Raw genomic sequence first — 22,715 nt, 5'->3', positions numbered from 1 at the left:
GACAGGATCCTATGCCAGACAATCCCAGTTCACCGTCACTACAGGCTTGGGCTTACCAGGTCTTTCTATCTGGTTCCCCCGCCAGCTAATCCAACTCACCCCCATAATTCTTAATTGTTAAGTTCAAATGGTTCTCAGTTATTAGTAGTGATGTGTTGTTTGTGAACGATTCGTTCAAAATGACCGAATCCTTACAAGGACTCAAGAGTAACGTGTTTTCTCAAGAAAAGATTTGTTCATGTTCTCGTGGCTGCGCATCAGGACTTGCATCGGCTCAGCCAAGGAAACAGAAATGATTCGTTGAATGCAGGTCACTTGAAAAAGGGTCCAAAGACCCGTATGCGGCAGATGAACGAAAGCGGAGGTAAACACGAAGACACGGTCAGGAGTCCTAACCGAGTCTTCAGATCAATGATTCGTTCCTCTGCTAAAGACTCATATCCGACTGAAGAACGAAACTTTGATCCAAAGACACAGCCACGACTCATTCGTCTGATGAACGAATCGGCACAGGCTCAGCACTGGCAGCAGTTAAACAGTAATGATTCGTTCACTTGACTGGGTCTTAGGTACGGATCTTTGGATCACTTCTCACGTGACTGCAAATGGTTCAGAAGAGGAACCTCGCATTACCTCGCATTTTTTGTACTTTACTTACAGTTCAGCGTAATTGTTTGCCGTGATAATTAAATGGTAGTGTGATAATAAATGACCCTTTTCAAATAATCCAAACTCTCACGATGCATTATTTTAATGCAGGAATTTTATGCCCCCCCCCCCCCCCCCAACCAACACCCCCCGCCTCCACTCCCCGCTCTCACCCCTCACCCCCCCCCCCCTTATATCTTTGAATCTCGTTCATTTTAATGAACGAGATTCAAAGATAGAATTCAAAGCTACAATTCGGTAAACATTCGGTCTTCACATCACTAGTTATTAGTATAATATTACTAAGCAATTTGGGTCTTGTTTCCATTTCTTATGACAACATTGCAGTCTCCAGAGTAAAAGCTAAACTTTGGGAACAAAGACGTTACTAAAACAGTGTGATGGGCCAAGAAACAGGAGCGGGCGATCAGACGGGCTCCAACAAACGAGCCAGAACTGTTTCCCCAGATGATACCAACCACTCCATTGGGATGTCTCACTGCTGGTAAACACGTCTTTATTTGTATCATAATTCCTTATTGCATTACAGTGAGTACAATAGGCCAAAGTTAAAGCAGCACATGAGTCCATAAACTGTGATGGATGACCACAAAAGACCGTTTAGGTAATAATTCCATGTTCGCCTTTGCTTTCTCCTCCAAACTGGAGGAGTGTTTCCTGCCGGACTGACTTGCATGTTGACACATTCTCAAATCTCAGCTATTAATTAAAATACATTTATTTATATACAACAAAAATAAACAGCTATCCCTTGAGAGCCATCCTCATTGTATAAATGGTGATTTACCAGTTTTCCTGCTAAATTAACAAAGCCCTGAGTACCCTTGTTTTCCTGGCAGCATAATTTCTGACACAAATGAACGGCAGTAAGGAAGGAAGCACTCTGCTACATCTATTGTTTTGCAGCTCTGTGGATTTGCTCCAACAGCAGCAACATGTCCTTCTGCAATTGGCAATTTTGAAACAAAGTCCCAGCTAATGATTTAGTATTAGCAACGGAGCTCGTGCTGGTGGGTTACAAACAGACAACAAGGCAACAGACTGCTGCCAATCTGCCTCACAGGAAGAGACGCCCAGCACAGAGGAGCGGTGGGAGAGCAGGCAGTCGTGGAGGTGGTTGTGTATGTGATGGTTTCCTGACAGCAGCTTTGTGACCAAGAAAACCAAACACATGTAACAAGTATGTGTACATGTTCAGTTCCATGATGCATGCTCTGTTTTGCGGTAGACACACAATGATAATCAGAATCAGAAACCGTTTATTGCCAGGAATGTTTTCACAAATGATAAATTTACCTTGGCAGAAGATGGAACATTAGACATGAGACTTTAGACGAGACAAACAACAATCAACAGTAAATGACAACACAGTGCAATGTGTATTAAATTCAGTATGAGGTAAAGATAAAGTGCTCAGACGTTGGAGTGTTAAAGTGTGATTTAAAGTGACATGTGTGTTTGAATAAATACATGTGAGCTGTGCAGAGACAAAGACAACACATCAGAGTATGCTATCAACATGCTCATAAGCACGAGACACTTAATCACACAGCCATCACAGGGTAAAAGGTTTGCAGATGAAGTTAATTTTCTTTCTACTACAATTTTTCTGAATATGCAAATGAGGCGTTGCCTAATGCTAATTTAGAAGAAGTCTACAGCGGTAGATTAAAAAAAAAATAGTAAAATACTTTAATGTGGATTTTGGATGTTTTTCTTTCCCCTAGTATGAAAGATGTTCTGAATTAAAATACAACAATGTCTGTCTATCAACTGCTGAAATGAGCAGAGCCAGAGATAATATAGTAGTCTTCATTGTTTAAACAGTGTGCCTACATTACCCACAATGCAACTTCATGTGAGATTCAGGCGTTATGCTAGTAGCGGCTCATTCATCCCGTCCGCCCCTCGCTTCAAGCAGAGGTCCGTAGGTGTGGTTCTCTCACTTATTTCTAGTGACCTCCAGTAAACGTTTCAGCCCAACCAACGCTGACTCGAGTGATGTCACCTGAGGACATTCCTCAGACTTCATAGAGTCGTACTCAGTGGAGTTCTGCTGGTACTCTGTAGTGATAAGAACCCCCTGTAAGGCAGACTGGAGGGGTATGACATTACCATGACCTCACTTGAGAAAGCTCTGGGGAGCTCTATATCAGCAGAACTGCAAGGACCCTGAACTAAAGACGGAATCAACAGACGTCGACTGTCAGTGAACGCCAGAACAAAAGCTCTGAGGGCACCCGGGGAGAGGTCGACCAGGAGTCAGCGGGGAAACCAGAGACCGTCTTTCTGACTCTTATCTGGGTCTGGGTTGTGGTGGCCACGGGCTAAGCAGCCCTGCAACCTCCTCCCTAGCCACGTCCTCCAGCTCCTGCCAGAGGATCTTAAGGCCTTCCAAGGCCTGCTGGGAAATATAGTCCCTCTGGCATGTTGGGGCTCTGCCCCGGGGTCTCCTTGTCGGTCACGATTCCTTTTAATGTCAAGCAGCAGCAGTTCTACTCTCAGCTCCTTGCAGATATCCAGCACCTCCGCCTGCCCCTGAGGGTGAAGCAGAAGCCCTGCATAAGAAACTCATCTCGGCCGCTTGTATCTAATTCTTTTAGACGTCTGTGAACGGAGGAATGTTGGTCAACTAAAGCATCTAATACTAGCTGCTTCTTCTCCACAACAGTTTGGTACACATTTCTTGTGACCTTTTAACTCTTGTCATCACTATAGTGCATATAAATATATCCATGTTCTCCTGTTGACGTTCCAACAGCCCGTGTGTCAGGTGTAACCTGTGATATGAACACTACTCCTATGTGTAGGTATGGTTGGATATGCAATTTAGGCTAATTTTACAAGATCCTGATCACAGGTTTAAAGTTACGTATAGTAAAGTGTTGGCCTCAGACTAATCCTGATAACTCTACAGGAGCGACATCAGGAAACGACAGCAACAGAGAGGAGATTGTCTATTTCATACAGTTCTTCTGAGAGGAACTGCTAAAAGTTCACATTGAAATCCTGCTGGATGGAGGAGGGGTTATGCTTTTAGCTTCTTAAAAGAAGAAGAATCCCAACTCAGGACTAGTAGGTGATCATAATCCTAACTTTACAACCCACCTTGCCTCCCCTCAGTGTTACTACAACTGTAGAAAGAGAACACGAGAGCACACGGAGCAGTATTATTGGCATAAACACGTGAGAGACTTTGAATAATTGCAGAGCTCTTTTCTTCTCTGGCTTCTCACTGAGAAAGGGACACCATGGTGTGTGTAACGTCGTCTTGTTTTCTATAATTCTATAATTTTATAATTTATGTGACTCCCATGTATATATATATATATATATATATATATATATATATATATATATATATATATCTCCAGAGCCCCCCCATCCACCCAGACCATATGGGGACTCTTTTGTTGCTCTATATTTACACAAAAGACATAATCCAGTTTGATTGCACAACGTAATTGGGAAAACAATCGAGCAATATATAAAACATAACTTATCTGACACTAGAAAGTAATTCACGTTTCAAGCCTCCTGCCTCAACCTTTGGTTTTTTCATCCTTTCCTTCCCTTACTCCCCCTCCTTCTAATCTCTTCTTTTGGTTTCATCCTCTTATCCCTCCCTCTTTCCCTCCTCCTCATGTGTACTTTACCTCCCTCTTGCTCTCTTTATCTTCGCACTCCTCTACCTTTCCCCTTCGTTTTGGTTTTCCTTTAAACCCACAACCCCCCTGTTCTGAGGATTACCCTGCATGCACCCTGTTTAGTAGCTTCCAAACCTTTCATTTTGACTTTTATTTACCCAGGGACGAGTGTGCTCAGATGAGTCCCATTTCCCCATGAGAATCCTTTTATTTTGTGTATTTTACCCACTTCTTACCCTGAGCACTGAGCACAAGCGCTCTCTTCTTTCATTTACAGACATGTCGGTCCAGTGCAGCCAGCCAGCGCGTCACCCGCTCACTTTGCTTCAGCCACAGATGTTTTGAGCAAAGCCCCAAATAACATTTTAAAAGGAAGACTGTGAAGGTCAACAAAAACCGTAGTGTGTGTGAATACACAATAGTGTGACGGTGAAACCACCTGAGGGTTGTAATAGCATAACGTAACGTTACTGTTGCAAAATAAGCTTCTCATTGTACAAAGTCACTCTGTTGTATGTGCATATGACATTAAAGATATCTGGAATCTATTGTGTGTGAACATTCACTTCCTTAAACTCCCAGCAGAGCGTTAGACAGCAGCAGGTGAGTGAGAGGTGAAGCGTGCACACACCACCACGTCCACTGTTTTTAAACTGTGCGAGTGACAGAAACACCTTCTCATAGTTTCATAAACTAATGTTACACAGGTGGAAGAAATACAATAATATAGATCTCTACTTCAGGAAAAGTAGCATGACCAGCATGACCGAAGCCAACAAACATTTCACCGCGAGGCGAAAACCTTTTTCAAACTACACTTTATAATTATGTTAACATTATCTTGCTTGACTGCAAATAAAATTATAGCCTAATATTATTATAGATTCATTCCTATAGCCTAATTATATCACCCTTAAGTTAAACTGTCTACTGATGCTATCATATAACACTACGATATCAATATGAGCATCTGAAATGATTTGCAGGCATCCTTTCTCCTCACAGCCGTAACATTAGACTCGCAGGTGGAACGGCATGAACACCGCTCATGGTTCATCCCTTCATCATGTTCACACAGTTATCTGAAGAGAGGAACGTTTGCTGATGGAAAGAAGAGGAAGAGGAAGTAGAGGAATATGAACATTTTATTGCTTGAGTCCCACATTTGCTCATGAGTTCCAGAAGAAGTGTGTACGTTTCTCTTTCCAGGGTTATAAGGTTGTGACACGTGCTCGGGCTTCACTTCTCTCGTTGATTCAGTTGTTAAAGTTTGAAAGTGAGAGACAGTGACTGCAGGTGTTCACTGTGTGAGTTCAAGCGAGTTCCTTCTGTCCTTCTGTTCTTTTCCTGCTTCAGATGGTATGATTTAAACTGCTGGTTGTTGATTCTGATCAGACAAGCCAATCTATGGATAATAAGATAATGGGCCTGTGAGCATCCTCGTGTCATGACATCAGTCTGGAGACTGAGCTTTAGAAATGTGTCAACGACAGAGTGTCAATGAGTCAACAGTGTTAAAGTCTTTCCTCCTTTGATCAAATAAACCTCATTTAACCTTCCTCTTGTGTTAGCTTTCTGTTAGCATCTCTTGTGTTAGCTTTCTGTTAGCATCTCTTGTGTTAGCTTTCTGTTAGCATCTCTTGTGTTAGCTTTCTGTTCGTATCTCTTGTGTTAGCTTATTGCTAGCATCTCTTGTGTTAGCTTTCTGTTCGCATCTCTTATGTTAGCTTTCTGTTAGCATCTCTTATGTTAGCTTTCTGTTAGCATCTTTTGTGTTAGCTTTCTGTTAGCATCTTTTGTGTTAGCTTTCTGTTAGCATCTCTTGTGTTAGCTTTCTGTTAGCATCTTTTGTGTTAGCTTTCTGTTAGCATCTCTTGTGTTAGCTTTCTGTTAGCATCTCTTATGTTAGTTTTCTGTTAGCATCTCCTGTGTTAGTTTTCTGTTAGCATCTCCTGTGTTAGTTTTCTGTTAGCATCTCTTGTGTTAGCTTTCTGTTAGCATCTCTTGTGTTAGCTTTCTGTTCGCATCTCTTATGTTAGCTTTCTGTTAGCATCTCTTATGTTAGCTTTCTGTTAGCATCTCCTGTGTTAGTTTTCTGTTAGCATCTCCTGTGTTAGTTTTCTGTTAGCATCTCTTGTGTTAGCTTTCTGTTAGCATCTCTTGTGCCATGTCTTGAACCAGCTGTAAAATACCCTCACAATGATCTATCATCAAGTTGTTTCTTATCTCTTGGTTACCTTGTTATGATTCCTTACCCATGAACATATTGTTATATGTTTTAATATCTTTGCTGTGGGCCTCCGGGCCTTTTCTTTGTCAGGATACCTCTCCATTTCGATTTAAGAGAATCCTAGAGATAAATAAAAGCTTGTTGTGTTACCTGACTATTACTGAGGGGGTATTAGAACATATATCTCTTAAATATATTAGTTTTATTTATTGTTTCATTTTAATATTATTAACAATAATTAGTAACATCCACGGGTCAATTTGGGCCCATGTATATTTACTTAAAAAAAGGCTAAAAAGTATTTATCAAGCAATAAAACTGTAATACAAACAAAAAATGAAAAGCAGAACAAGTCACATGTAGATTTACAAATTCAAACAAACAACAACCAATCAAACAAATCTTCTGTTTATATCTAACGACACGAAGGTCCTCATTTCAACCAGAGCGTTTCTCATTTAATCTTTAGTTACTCTTTTATTTCGTTGAAATAGAGGTTCCTGACAGAGTCAAAAGGCCTTGATGCAATAAACACATTGATGTGGTTCTTTTATGAAACTCAAAGCTAAAACGGGTCGGTGCCCACTCTAACACAAGAGGAAGGTTAAGTCTATTTTTGTTGTTGTATTGAACAAAATGTATTAACAATATTTAACATCAAATGAGAAATTTAGCATCGTTAGTTTTTTTGTCATTTCCAATCAACACAAGCTCTGGTATGCTGAGGCAGAGCCAGCGGCTGAGGTCGAAGAATCCAAAAACCTCCTAACGTCTAACCTTCAGCACTTGTCCTTGACCTCTGTGGAAACGTCACGGGGTCAAGGAGCGATGGGAAGGAGACGTCATGAGGAGGTACAGTGTTGCGTCGTGCAGACGATTTAAACAACACGGTTATACTACTAATAATATGAACGTAATACTTTATGAACGAGGTTGAAATAGAAATGAAAGAAGAATATAAAAGTTAAACCAAGACAGAACTAAGCTACTAAAGTTTTACTTCAGAACCTTCCTCTGCAAAAAGCACTATTCCACCGAAGCCAACAAACACTTCATGGCTAGGCGTTGTGGTCATGGGTATACACTCACATTGATACTATACTACAGTGTACTATACTGTACTATACTATACTGTACTCTTGTTACGTAAGAAGAAGAAGAAGAAGAAGAAGAAGAAGAAGAAGAAGAAGAAATAACTAACAGCAGCAGAGAGAAGAACATTTTTACATTTAAATCTCAAAGTGAATGCCCCCTAATAGGCTGATAGGGAGTATACACATGTTGTGGATTTAGGAAATATTTACATCTGTCTTTTTTAATACATGAACAATGAGAGAGATGAAGGGAACTGTGCGTGTGTTTGAGAAAGAGAGGAAGATAAATGAGAGAGGTTGTATAGAAGCCTATTTAATGACTCTACTTCTCTCTTGATGTATTCCCTCAGTAAACATTGTAAACATGAGTTTATGTCTCAATCTCTAGTTTCCAGTCTTCTTTAATACAGCGTGATTCAGTCCATGATGCTCATTTTGAGTCAAACAGAGCATAGAGCAGGGGATGTTTGCTCGGCTTGTCGCACTTCAATGCTCACACTGGTTGTCAGAAAGGTTTGTGTGACTTACTACATCTTCCCTCCAGTTACATCCCCGAGAGCGTCTTGAAGCTGCAACACTCACATGTTTATATCCACGATTGATCTAATTAATGTGTGACGTGAAGGAGGTGTGGGACAGTGAGAGACTCAGCATTGTGCAGCATGCAGCACGGGACCACATCCTTATCTAGGTCACCTGCTGCCTAATGCACAAATGTCTGTCGGATGAATTTGTTTTTCCCCACCTTTCAGTCACAGTAGCAGATCACACGCACAGCTCCAGCCCGCTTCTAAGCGGAAGCTCGACACCTAACTGTACCTTTGGGAACGACGGGGAACAAGCGTTTCCCCCTAGAAGAGTTTCTCTTGGTGGATTTTGCAGCACAACAGCCGACCCAATCTTCCAAGCCGCTTTGAACCGTGTACAGACGACCGTGACTCATTTTATCTGCTTTCAAAACTGCTCTCAAAGTTGAAAGATGAGCTAAAAAGAGACCCGGTCCAACCCCTGATATTTTGGCTTGTCTGTTCTGCAGCATCTTCAGCATCACCTGAAGCCGGGGTGTCATCTCAGCAGCAAACTCCACTGCACTGAACACACCATGAAGGTTAAATAATATATGTTGGTGTTGTGTGTGTATATTGTGTTATTTACAACTGGTAGGTGCTATTATGTAGTTATTTATATACATTTTCCCCATCTTGATGAAGTAGAAAAGTTTCCTGATACACATGTTTGACGCTGCTTGGCCATCTCGCCTCACACTGCCATACGTGGCAGAGAGATCAAGGTTCCTTTATTCCCATGTCGTTGCTTTGTTTATTGGATGAATTACAATAGCATGGCAATAACACCTTTGTGTGCTTGTGACCAAAATATAAAAAAACATTGATATGAAGTCATTAGGAACGTATTGATCTCCAAAGTCAGTGGGAGTAATTGAATATAACAGCGCTGACTCAGGTTGGCTAACTCACGGTTTACACACCACCTCCTGCTTCAACTCCACTATCATTGTAATGAGTGCAATGTGGTCACAGCTGATGCAAAGAAAGGGACAGAAATACTGTACAACTCGTGTTGCAACAAGCTGCTTTGAATAATTTCTCATTTAAATTTCTTTTCCTTTGCACATTCAGAGCATCCTTAAAACCATGCGCAGTTTAAATAGATTCCTCTTTGGCTCATTTGTATTCAGATTGTGATTCTTAAATTGTCCCTGAGACTTGGCCCAGATTAGAACCACTTGTTTTTGTGCAGTGGCTTTGGAAGATGGAAAGGCCGGTTGTTTGGCCACCTGACGGGCTGCTGGCGTTGCTGCTGGGAACCGCTGATTGTCCGTTGACTGCAGGGAGGTGGAGGAGCGTCCGGCTGCTAGCTCGTCCAGCAGCCAGCAGCCAGAGTGAGCGGCGGTCAGTGGCTATACGTCCGATCTCTGAGACAGACTGTCGGCCCTGTTGTAGCGGTCAGGGGGAGATGTGTGTGTTCAGACTGCAGGGACGCCGTGGTAACGGTGTGGGCCTCGGTGCAGCACAGCTGCGGCGGCGACGCGACTTTCTAATGAGGAAGCACTCGCTTTGGAAACGATGTGCTGTGGAGTTGCGGTGCTGAAGCGATGGAGGAGCGACTTGACAGCGCTGGTGCGAGGACTGTAAACAGTGTGGGGGGTTAAAGCAGAGCGAAAGACCATTTATGTTGGCGTCCCTCCATAGCGCTCTGCTAGCAGCAGCATGGAGTCTCAACCCTTTGGACTACAATTGGAGCATCCAGAGCATCCGGACCGATGGATTCGAGATGGCAGTCTGATCGAGGCCAATGAATGAACAGTGATCAATATGCTTGACTCAGTCCTGTGAGCCTGAAGCCCCTCCCCTCGCTTGTTTATTCAAAGTGTAGTAATATTGAACACTTTGTGTCCACACTGCCCTCCCTTGCACCCCATCAATACACTCGCCAAGTGTGAAGTCATTGGATAAGTGTTTTTCTGAAGGACTCGGACATAAAGAGCTTCCTTGCTTTATGCTCACTCGGGGTGGGAATCACCACAAGTCCCACGATACAGTATCGTCACGATACTTAAGTCCCGATACGATATTATCGCGATACATTGAGTATTGCGATATAATGCGATTTATTCCAATTTTTTCAACCGTAAATTGTCCCCAAAGGAACACTTTGTCAACAAAAAATAAATTGATTTTATTAAAACGTTTCGAATTGATTAATTAAAAGATCGATACTTGGCTTCCGTGTATCGATACAATATCGCCACATCCTGTTGAGCAGCCGGATGTCAGTTGAGTCGTACAGTAGATTTCATTAATGGCAGTTTTCGCATGGCTGTGCCTGATGTTTGCTGCATCCGTCAGCCTCTCTCAGGGCACGGTGGCTGCTGCTGCTGCCATGCAGCCCAACAAAAACACATTTTGAAGTGTGACTCTTTTGCTGCAGCAGAATTATTTTTAACCGTAATCACTGAGCTCTCAGCGCTGGAACACAGGCTCTGTAGATAATGACAACTTGAAGGTGCTCTCTATCTTTAAATAGCATAATACAATTGTCAAAAGCATTGCAGTACTTTGATAAAAATCACTGTCAACCATTAAGAGCCTGGAGATAATGCTTGCTGTGTTCTTAGTGAAAGTATTTCCCATGAGCACTTTCACTGTTAGAGACTATCCTCACCAGAAAATAACAGTCTGTGGTCGAGCATTAAAAAAACAATGCTTATGTTGTTGTAGTCATGTGAAATCGGATTTTTGTCTCTGAGAAACAAAGAATAAAGCAATGTGACATTATTGTACAGCTAATCTATTTTCACATATTCAACAACAGCTTTTCCAGCTTTCTGTTGAGATTTTACGTCCTCCCAAAGACATTACATTGACCTTTCTGTGGATCTGCTTCACCAGGAGCCTTATGCTGCTGTGAGCAGTACCACGCCTCTGCAGAAGCTGCATGAGCAGAGGACTCTCTCCTCATCCAGATGGTCGGAGTGAGGGAGATCGATCTGAAGAGCCATTCCATGGTGTCTCCCACGAGATCACCACTGTCTTTCCCTGGAAGCGTGGTGAGTCCCGGCCACACATGGCGAAGACCTTCAGCAATCAGAGACATCACAACGGCCACGGCCATCTCGTCCTACGACCCAAGATGTCAGTCCTGTGTCACCAGGTTTGTGTAACGTAAGCAGGCTATATCTAGCACTCAGCTGCCAAAGTGAACTGCAGGAGCCTTGAAGCTCCGCCTCCCCGCTGCACAGAGGGAACATCCTCAGTCTCTTAATTGCATCCTCCTTGACCTCGCCTGCAGGCGGGCTCCATCATGGTTTCTGTGTTCCCTGTTTAACAAACCTCAGTATTTATACACAGTCTGTTGTATTTATACTGTGTTCTGTGTTCTGTTTAGAAGCGTAGAACCGATTCCTACCGGCAGAATAATTTGTCTTATTTATTGATTCAATTGTGATTGTGACGTCATTATTGCATAACCCATGATATGATTATGGTTTCTGGAATTAGGTTACATTAAATTGTGTAACATCAAAGCCAACTCTCAGGAATGATCCGCCTCTTGTCGATGAATGCAGGAGGCAGGAGGTAGGAGGTATGAGGCAGGGGGCAAGAGGCAGGAGGCAGGGGGCAGGAGGCAGGAGGCAGGGGGCAGGAGGCAGGGGGCAGGACGCAGGAGGCAGGACGCAGGAGGCAGGGGACAGGGGACAGAGAGCAGGGGGCAGGGGGCAGTAGACAGGTGGCAGGAGGCAGGGTGTAAGAGGCAGGGGGCAGGAGGCAGGTGGCAGGAGGCAGGGTGTAAGAGGCAGGGGGCAGGAGGCAGGTGGCAGGAGGCAGGGTGTAAGAGGCAGGGGGCAGGAGGCAGGACGCAGGGGACAGGGGGCAAGGGGCAAGGGGCAAGGGGCAGAAGACAGAGGACAGGGGGCAAGAGGCAGGGAACAGGGGACAGGGGACAGGGGGCAAGGGGCAAGGGGCAGGAGGCAGGGGACAGCGGACAGAGAGCAGGGGGCAGGGGGCAGTAGACAGGTGGCAGGAGGCAGGGGACAGGGGGCAGGGGGTAAGAGGCAGGGGGCAGGAGGCAGAGGGCAATGGGTAGGGGGCAGGAGGCAGGACGCAGGAGGCAGGAGGCAGGAGGAAGGGGGCAGGAGGCAGGGGGCAGGTGACAGGGGGCAGGGGCAGTTGACAGGGGGCAGGAGGCAGGGGGCAGGGCGCAGGAGGCAGAGGCAGGGAACAGGAGGCAGGGCGCAGGAGGCAGGGGGCAGGAGGCAGAGGCAGAGGCAGGAGGTAGGGGTCAGGAGGTAGGGGTCAGGAGGCAGGGGTCAGGAGGTAGGGGGCAGGAGGCAGGGGGCAGGAGGTAGGGGTCAGGAGGCAGGGGGCAGGAGGTAGGGGGCAGGAGGCAGGGGCAGAGGCAGGAGGCAGGAGGTAGGGGTCAGGAGGTAGGGGTCAGGAGGTAGGGGTCAGGAGGCAGGGGGCAGGAGGTAGGGGTCAGGAGGTAGGGGGCAGGAGGCAGGGGGCAGGAGGTAGGGGTCAGGAGGTAGGGGGCAGGAGGCAGGGGGCAGGAGGTAGGGGTCAGGAGGTAGGGGGCAGGAGGCAGGGGCAGAGACAGGAGGCAGGAGGTATGGGTCAGGACGCAGGGGGCAGGAGGTAGGGGTCAGGAGGTAGGGGGCAGGAGGTAGGGGGCAGGAGGCAGGATCGTCTCCAAATACAGCCATGATCCATGGAAACTTGAGAGGAAGAAGCACAGAAGCAGTCGGGTTCGTAATGTGCATTGATGAGACGAGCGGTCCTCAAGATGCGTGAAGAGCAGAGAGCAGAACACAGAGAGCAGAAGACGCATCATCTGGTCTCTGGAGGGAGTTCAATGCAGCAGCTCCAGTACATAATGTCACTGACGCTGTGGCCAGTTCAACACTGGAATCTGTGGAGTTGGATCTCGGAGCGGAAGATAATTAAAAAATGTTAAAACGTGCCGTATCGCCTCGGGGAAGGAGAGAGAGGGGGGGGTGGGGCGGGCGAGAGAGAAAGGGAGGGGGAAGGACGAGAAAGAGCGCGACAGATGTGATGCAAAACTTTTGCTGGATATAAAGCTCAGTGTATCAGTGTATCAGTGTGTCAGTGTGTCAGTGTATCAGTGTATCATTGTATCATTGTATCAGTGTATCAGTGTGTCAGTGTATCATTGTATCATTGTATCAGTGTATCAGTGTGTCAGTGTATCATTGTATCAGTGTATCAGTGTATCAGTGTATCAGTGTATCAGTGTGTCAGTGTGTCAGTGTATCAGTGTATCAGTGTATCAGTGTGTCAGTGTATCAGTGTATCATTGTATCAGTGTATCAGTGTATCAGTGTGTCAGTGTATCAGTGTGTCCATTAAGTTAATGAACTACACTGCAGACTGGAATCCGTACGAGTGCTCACTGTCACTCACATGAACCGGTCCAGCGAGGGTTAGACGTCCATCGGCAGGTTTGTGTTGTGAACGTGCATGAGTGTTTCCATCCTCACGGCACTGCATCTTCATAAACTACAGTCAGGTCCACTACTATTTGGATGCTATTCTAATGTTGTATATATACATAACTGCAATGGATTTGAAATGATAGAGTCAATATGTGACTAAAGTGTAGACTTTCAGCTTTAATTCAATTGATAGAACAAAACTATCGCATTAACCGTTTAAGAATTACAACCAGTTTTACATTTTCAGAGGCTCAGTAGTAATTGGACAATTGTCTTAAAAATGGTCTGATGGCCAGCTGTGCCCTGTTCCCTCCTCATTTCATGACAAATGAAGCAGATAAAAAGGTCTGGAGATGATTAAAAACGTTGAATATGCATTTGGTAGCTGGTCCACGGCACTGCAGCATCAGGACCAAAGAGCTGAAGGAGAACATGATGGCTGACAGACGACAAACCTTTCAGGCACGTAGCAGAACCGTTAGGATCGACCAAAACAGTTTGCTACATTCCTATAAATAAGGAATTTACTGGAAAGCTCACCAGCACAAAAGGTCCAGAAGACCACAAGGACATGTAAAGTAGATGTAGCAGAAAGACCCTTCAGAACAAGAATATTGAGGTCAAGAGTCCTCTGGAGGAGGTAGGTGTGTGTTTGTCAGGGTCTACAATCAAGAGAGGCCTTCATGAATCTGAATACAGAAGGTTCACAACAAGGTGCAAACCACTGGGAACACTGGAGAACAAGAAGGCCAGATCAGATTTAAAACCTCTGTTGTTTTGGAAGATGAAACCAAGATGAACTTGTTCCAGATGATGGGAAGAGAAAAGTGTAGAGAAGGAAAAGAGCGGCTCCTGGTCCAAAGGCATCCTCTGGTCTGGTGAACATGGAGGCAGGGCTATGCATGGGCTGCTGAGGCTGCCAATGCAACTAGGTCACTGGTGTGCATTGATGATGTCACAGCTGATAGAAGAAGCAGAATGAGTCTTACTCTCTGCTCACATTCAGCCAAAGGCTGCAAAACTGATTGGACGGCACTTCTCAGCGCAGATGGATAACGACACAACACACACTGTGGGAACAGCCCAAGAGCTCCTCAAGGCAAATGGAATATTCTTCAATGGCCAAAGTCACCTGATCACAACCCGAGTAAGGATGCTTTTCATTGCCTTCAGATAAAAGGGAATTCAGAAAAAGACAAGCAGCATCTGAAGGAGTCTGCAGTAAAAGCCTGCAGAGCATCTCAAGGGAGGAGGCACAGCGATTGGTGACTGCAAGGGATTTTCCTTTAAGTATCCAAAATTAACATTATATTCACTATTATGTTAGTTTGTTAAATTACTTTCTAACCTCTGAAAATGTGGGGGACTGTGTAAAAATGGCTATTATGCCATATTTGAGTTATATTATACATTGATATATAGCTGAATGTCTACACTTTAAACACATGGCTGCTTTATTCAGCCTTTTGGAAACCGTGCATTAAAAAATCCTCCCGCCTCCATTTTAAGTCCCAGCATGCCTCATTCAGACAATCTTTTGGCATAAAATGCGTAATTTTTCCATTTTTAAACTGAAGGACACAGTGTTCTGACTGAAACTCCTTCCTAACAGGTCAAGGCTTTGGTTTATATTGATTTGTGTTGCAGGTTCTGACTCTTTAGGTCCTAATCTTTCCAAAAAGGTGTTTTATTGACGCGCCAAGAGGCATTTTTGGGGAATCTGGCTCATATCATGCCGGATGTTCATACTTACCATCAAAAGTGATTTTTTTTGCAGATGTACATTTTTTTCCACAAGACTTTTCTGAACAAATAAATACAATAAACACAAGTATTGGAATCAATTTGGGGTTCTCACTACCTCAAACAGGGAAAAACACTCAAACACAGGGAAAAAGAGGTCTGGGTTCCAGAGTTTTCAACGGGTCCATTGCAGTCGTTTAAATCGCCAAAATTAGAAGAATTCTGTCATCGTCCAAATACTTATGGCCCTGACTGTATGTAATCTGGTCATGGGTCACATCTCTGTCTCACTCCGTCATCCTCTCTTTGCACTTCTTGTATGCAAAGAACTGAAATAACGCTCCAATTTTTTTTTCTTGTCTCAAACAGATGAATCGCAAAGCCGTATCCCACGAGTGCAAAAGCTCTAATTTCATCCCTCACACAGAAATAGAGACCAACTGTTTCATGTGACTGCTCCTACAAATTATTCCTATTCCTTGTTTACTATCCTCAAGAATGAATTATACAAACTCATGCTGAGTAAATCCAGTTATATGTCTGGAACAAGTCCTTAAATAGCAGACTCCATGGCACCTGTTCGTTCCAATAAGGGTTGCAAACCCTGCACGTGGATTGTTGTCTCTTCCCCTGAACGCTGTCCTGTTCCACATCGACTGCTTCAGGGGCCGATCACACCAAATTCGACTTTCAAAAACGCGTGGCTAGCAAAACCATTGTGTTTCTATGGTATAGCCTTTCATGTGCGCTTTTTTAACGCTGCGTGACGCATTTTTCTAGCATTTTTTCGGTACGTTTGAAAGTTAAAATATTCACAACTTTTAAGCGCAAGGCGCTAAGTTGCGCAGCTCATCAACGTCACAAGGAAACAAGGCAGCCAATCGGATGAAGCGATAGGTGGGCTTTATTCCTTCCTGTCTTCGTGTGGTGTGAACACCGGGGAATTCAAAACAAAATGGCGACCTCCGACGAGGCGCTAATGTTAGCGGTATTTAATTAAAAGCTCTAAATTCTAGATGGAAACAGGACTCTGCTGCTCAGAAGACGCTCCAGCTGACTCCTGCTCAGCAGAGAGTACAACTGAAAGCTCTCGTCATACAGACACAATTCGCTTTAGTCAATGTGTTTTTGTCAAGGCGTTTTTGAAGCGGCTGTGCTTTTAAAAGTCGCGTCTGGTGTGATCAGCCCCTCACTGAGCCACGGTGATGTTTTTAGCTGCAGTTCCACATTCAGGCCGGTACATCCCTGACCTATCCTCTGTAGCGAGGTCAGAGGTCAGCTTCCCAGCCACAGATAAGTGAGTATTGTGACCGAGGAAACTTGAGCAACGATTGTTGCTGTCATTATCGCCCAAAAGAAAACCGGCAATGTGAAGATCTCCCTGCTCCTATGTAACATTCACTGTTCTCGCTGCTGAATCTTCTTGGTCGGTCAGCGCGCTGGGCTCCATCAAGAACACAGGCAGCGCTCTGCAAATAATGAGAGTATGAGTGCGGCTCTGAAAATGGAGCGGTCCCCTCTGAGCAACAAAGCTGCTCCTAATTCACTCGATTCAATTCATTTAGAATCTACCAACAACTGCAATGGAGAATAAGTACAGGCGGTCCTAGCTTAATAGGATTGAGTTTATATTACGGTCATGCACTGCAGTAATGAATGCAGTGCACAGCCTGGTCTTTACTCAGGACTTCAGTGCTAATTGATTTGACAAATGTATTTTTAAAGTTCATGGACTGCCTTTCAGCTGAGTGCCTTTAATGTGACTGCTGTAACTTTATATAGTTTTGAGATAGAAACAAGTCAAGTGTATTGTTTATTTTACTTACTTTTATTGTATGGTATTGTCAATTTCAGTCAATTTGGAACACCTTATTTTATACTTTACTGTCTTAGACACTTTATATTTGCACTCCTCCATTAGTAATACAATACTCAAACATGTGAAACCTCTCTAAAACGGTTATATATCTTATTGATTAACAACTATAATTCTCAAACTCAGATAAAGAGTCAGGCTGTAGACAGACAGCTGTCGCGTTAGCTTGTTGGTAACAATGTGCTATTAGCTAGCATGGTGTGTTTGTGTAAACGTGGTGCTGGTGGAAGAGAGACGTAGCGGAGTGAGGGAGCGTCCTCTTCTGTTGACATGCTGGTGCTCGTTGGACAGATGTATTTACTCATGAAGTGTTGCTTGTTACTGTGAATGTCTGACTGAAGTCACAGTAACAAGCTAAGCCTCCGTTACCTTGAATACTCTTCACTTCACCTGGTTCAGTCTCCACCGCTTTGGATCAGTATTAGAGGTTGCAATGAGCTGCTTTCCTCTACCAATCTTTTGAAAACGGGGTTGCAGGCTCGATACGGCCGCTCCGATTCATGCTCAATGTTGAGCTTACGTCTGTATTCTGCAGACCTTTGCGCGAGCGTAACCTGTCAACGGCGTAAGGTAAACAGTTACATGAAAGTACAGGCATTTCTCCAGCATTCCCCCCCCATCAAGGACACTGCTCTCCAGTCAGTGTTGTTTTGTCTGTTCTGCTGTAGAAACACGGCGGTGCCAGATGCTGAAAGAGGACCTCTGTATACATAATATGAGCCAAATAAGACACAATTTATACGTTCAAGTCATTATAGGATCGTGAAAACATAGTTATGCGTATTATATTTCTGCCATTACTCCCCTGAATGTTCCACACTGGTAAAACACAGAGCAGACGTCTCGCTGTGAGTGTGGACCGTACATTTGACCTGTACGACTCTCCAGACGCTCCACCAGACTGAAGGTGCCTGAGTGGACACGCTGGATCCTTAATAGCAGACTCCACCCAGAGCTGAACAGGCTGTTGACACGACCTTTGCAAGAGGGACAGTATTTTTCCCGCACAGCCCAGACTCCTTGCCTTCATAGTGAATGAGTATGCAGATTATGTCCAGTTAATGCTTAAAGGAAAGGGAAGGAGAGATGTAGTATTGTTCTTTTAAATCACTTCTTAAAACCCATTTTTATGAAATTGCTTTTAGGGGTTGTCGTCCTTTTCTGTTTTTATTTTTTCTGTTTTTATTTAGTAGTTCTTTTTGGCTATTTGTTTGGTTTGGTTGTGTTAAACACTTTCATGGTGTGGTCTTTTATGTTTGCCGCCATTTGGGTTGTGTCTATCTGTTAAAGCACTTTGTAAACTCTGTTTTTAAAAGTGCTATATAATAAAGTTATCATTATTTTATTTGCATTGTATTTGTATTATTATTATTATTGTCATTATCATTATTATCATTATTATTTATTAGTGAAGCTCCATTGTGAATCTAATGTATTTCCTTCTCACCGTCGCTTCACAAAGCTGAGCCAAGTCCCTCCAGCTGAATGCTTGTGTCTTCAGGACCGATCACACACCTCATCATCACATGAGAGACTTTAAAGTAGTTTCACACACCTCGTCCAACTGCATTACACCACAAGAAAATTAAGAAATATACAATAATATAATAATCTTTTTTAGATTCAGAATCAGATTCAACTCTATTGTCATTGCACAGAGGACTTGGGCAACAAAATCCAGTTTTAGCATCTGACCAGAAGTCAGAACTCTCTTCACAGCACGAGAGAGCAACAGGAAACATGGCCACGATGCAGAGAAGTCAGTATCATGAACATGTTGTCGAGAGAAATTAATAACTATAATAATAACATTTACTTTCCTTTGAGGAATGTTTCATTGAGACTTTCTTTAGCGGTGGATGGATCATAAGTCTGCTGTGTGTGTGTGTGTGTGCGTGTGTGTGTGTGTGTGTGTGTGTGTGTGTGTGTGTGTGTGTGTGTGTGTGTGTGTGTGTGTGTGTGTGTGTGTGTGTGTGTGTGTGCGTGAGAAACAGGCAGGCTGCACAGACCAGACAAGACTCCACTGAACACTGGATGCTGGAAAAGAACAAAACAAAGAGGAAAGAAGGAAGCAAAGAGAAAGCATGAGAGGTGTAAAGCAAAGGGTATTTACTCACCATGGAAACCATGTTGAAAAGACACACACACACACACACACACACACACACACACACACACACACACACACACACACACACACACACACACACACACACACACAAACGTACAGTGCTTGTGGTAATTGCAGTCAATCAGCTGGAGGCAGCAGCTCATGATTACATTGGTCGCTACATGAGCTATTACTGTTAAAAGAAGGAGAAGTTCTTTGTCTGCCTCAAACTTTTTCTCACAGAAAAACACACCGACACACATCTACAGACTTACTCTTGGACATCATGTTCCTGGATTTTAGCTTCAAAACTGTATTTTAATGTCAATAAGAAATGAAATAGAATGACTTGTAATGACAAATGTCCTCAAGGATCCTGTTGAACAGAAGGACAAAACACTTTGGGAGTCTCTCAAAGACAGAGGAGGGAGGAGGGAGGAGAGGAGAGAGAGCAGGAATTAGAGAGGAGGAAGGAGAGATGAGGGAGGAGGGAGGAGGGAGGAGAGAGAGCAGAAATTAGAGAGGAGGGAGGAGGAAGGAGAGAGGAGGGAGGAGGGAGGAGAGGAGAGAGAGCAGGAATTAGAGAGGAGGGAGGAGGAAAGAGAGAGGAGGGAGGAGGAGGAGAGAGAAGGAAGGAGAGAGGAGGGAGGAGGAAAGAGAGAGGAGGGAGGAGGAGGAGAGAGAAGGAAGGAGAGAGGAGGGAGGAGGAGGGAGGAGGAGAGAGGAGAGAGCAGAAAGGAGAGGATGGAGGAGTAAGGAGAAAGAGAAGGAGAGGGAGGAGGGAGCCGGTCGAGCGATGACAGCTGATCAAATGCCACCATGTCTGAAACATGTCTCTGAACATATGTCCTTGTTTTGTGTAATAATAAACACGATAAACGTGATGCACACAGTGTGTAGCGTCCAGCAGCGCTGAGGCAGGACGCCTCACATGCAGAGCACACTGGAAGTCTCTGCTGCTGCTCAGACATGTGACAACATGCAGCACATGAGAGTTCATCCTGAACACACGGCATCATTGTGTTGAGGTTATTATGGATAATATGTATGCATATATGTCATGTATGCATCGTTACAAAAGGAGACCAGGGGACCAAAAATAGGAAAAATGTGTACGACCGCAGAAATGTTTTATTAATCCACCTTTTTGCTAACAGAAGCAACACGAGTATACATCATATAATGCAGTTGATAAGATGTTCATGCTCCATGAGCAGGTTTAGTCTTTTTAACCGCTCCGGACGTATTTAATATTGTATCAATCTCTGAATATCCAGACTCTGTGGATAAAAGCATGCTAATGTAGGTTTGACTGCAGTAAAGTGGGCGGGTGCTTTCTAAAGCTGTCACTCATCAACCTTTTAACATAAAGGCTTCACTTCGTGAGCTTCTACCTGAAGCCGTCAGCACAGAGAGTTCAGTCATTCGAGGGTCCGACCTCTAATCCAGCCTCTGAAACTGTGCCTTCAAGTCGGAGATTCACAATAATATGAACTGATTTTATATCATGGAGTCTTTACAATTACTGTGAACCAAACCAGAGGACGTGAGAAGGCCGTGAGACTCAGGAGGAGAGTGAGACGGGTGAGAGTGAGACGGGCAGACAGCACATGCACATCCAGCGATGCTCGTGCGACTCGTACCAGCTGTCTGGCGGTCAGCGTTCTCTCGCTGAGTCGTTTGGGTTCCTCTCTCTCTCTCTCTTTGTTCATGTCTCCCTCGCTCGCCCACTCGAGGTCCAGCTTTGACTTATCTCTCCCGCTCGGTTCCCTTTGCCATGAATATCACCTGAACCGCATATTTCAGATCAACTGGTCACTGGAATGATTCTTTATATTTTAATTATGATCCATACTCATCATCACCTTTTATTTTCATCAGGGAGGTGCTGCGATATAAATATGTAATCATATTTACATTATAGATGTATTATATTTACATGCTGTGTTTTTTTAAAAACTAAGGATGTTAGACAGGAAAATAAAACAGTATCTTGAGTTCTGTGATGAACGACCTGCCTCTCAGTATGTGTCAATGAGTGGCAGCTTCAGAATTAACAAACTCTCAGACTCTCAAACCCCATGTGAGCACCAGCTGCTTCTATCTGTGTCACAACATCTTTAAATGGGCTCTGGGGACTTTTGTTTTCTTTCTTCTGCCCTTTTTATGAACTGCAAAAAGAAGACTTGATTGAAGATAAGGACCGGGTCCCTGAAGGCACCGCGTGGACTGCCTGCGCCCTCAGCTGTGAGTCCCGATGCAGGACTTCATCTCTCCCACCACCTCCATCCCTTCTCTGTGCATCAATCTGTGGTCGTTCTTTCCGCGTGCACAGCGCGTTCATGACGCGCGCGGCCTCGCGGACGTTCCGCTGACAGCAGTCGGTCACGGAGACCGCGCGCATCCTTTTCAGTCACTCGGCCACAGCTCGCGACACTGTTTCCGCTCCTGCCGCGGGCGCACACCGCCAGAGATCCTCTATGCCTGAGAGGAAGGCTCACTCTGTGAGGCAGGGACGCTGGAGCCGTGATGCTGGAGAGTAATGGAGCTGTGACGTCAGCAGGGAGGGTTATCCCACAGGAGAGCCTGCAGCCTTCCTGTTACCTGAGAGTGGCCGGTCCTGATTGGACTGTAAGGTTTCAGAGCTCACAGGAGAGACAGGTGGGAAGGGACGTGTCCATAATGCAACTGATCCCACACGATGGGAGGGCAACACTGTTCTACGTTCTGAACCTTTTGAAGAGCCATGCCGCATAGATCAATCCACAGCGCGCATGTCTATAGCAAAAATACCTTAAAAAGTAACTAGTGTGCATAGTGTCTTAAATGTTAACGCTCTCCTGTGAACACTGTGCTGCTCTATGCAGATGAGATGACACCATGACCTCAAGCGTGACCTCTAGCGCAGTGGAGGTCAGGGTGCGTTGCATTGTGTTGATTCTGACACTGCAGATTTACTCCAATAAACAAACTAAGATGTACCACAATGCACAGGGGCCATGGGCGCATTGACAGCTGCTACGTCCTCTCATGTCGGACGCTACTCACCATCTCATCCTGCTTTCATTAGACATATTTTGAATGTTTTAAGGTCAACTTGGGTCCAGATTGATACGTTTCATCGTTCATCGCTCCACACGGAGAATAAATAAGTCAACACACAGTGAGCAGGCCGAGCTCTGCACGGCGCAGACGGGACCGGGGCTGCATCCTGTGACAGTTATGGACATGCCCACAGCCTGAAATGTTGTCTTATAGAAAATATAGCAAGATGTAACTTTTCACCAGCAGTTACTCTTCATGTGTGCCAACGCTGACTAAATATTCCAGAGGCAGTGCTAAATCTATGCATCTGCTCTTGGGGACAAACAA

Source organism: Clinocottus analis, unplaced genomic scaffold (genome assembly GCF_023055335.1).
Source record: "Clinocottus analis isolate CAN_PGR_092001 unplaced genomic scaffold, fCliAna1.0.p SCAF_34, whole genome shotgun sequence".
Taxonomy (NCBI): Eukaryota; Metazoa; Chordata; class Actinopteri; order Perciformes; family Cottidae; genus Clinocottus; species Clinocottus analis.
The sequence above is the reverse complement of the archived record's forward strand: the minus strand, read 5'-3'. Positions refer to the sequence as shown.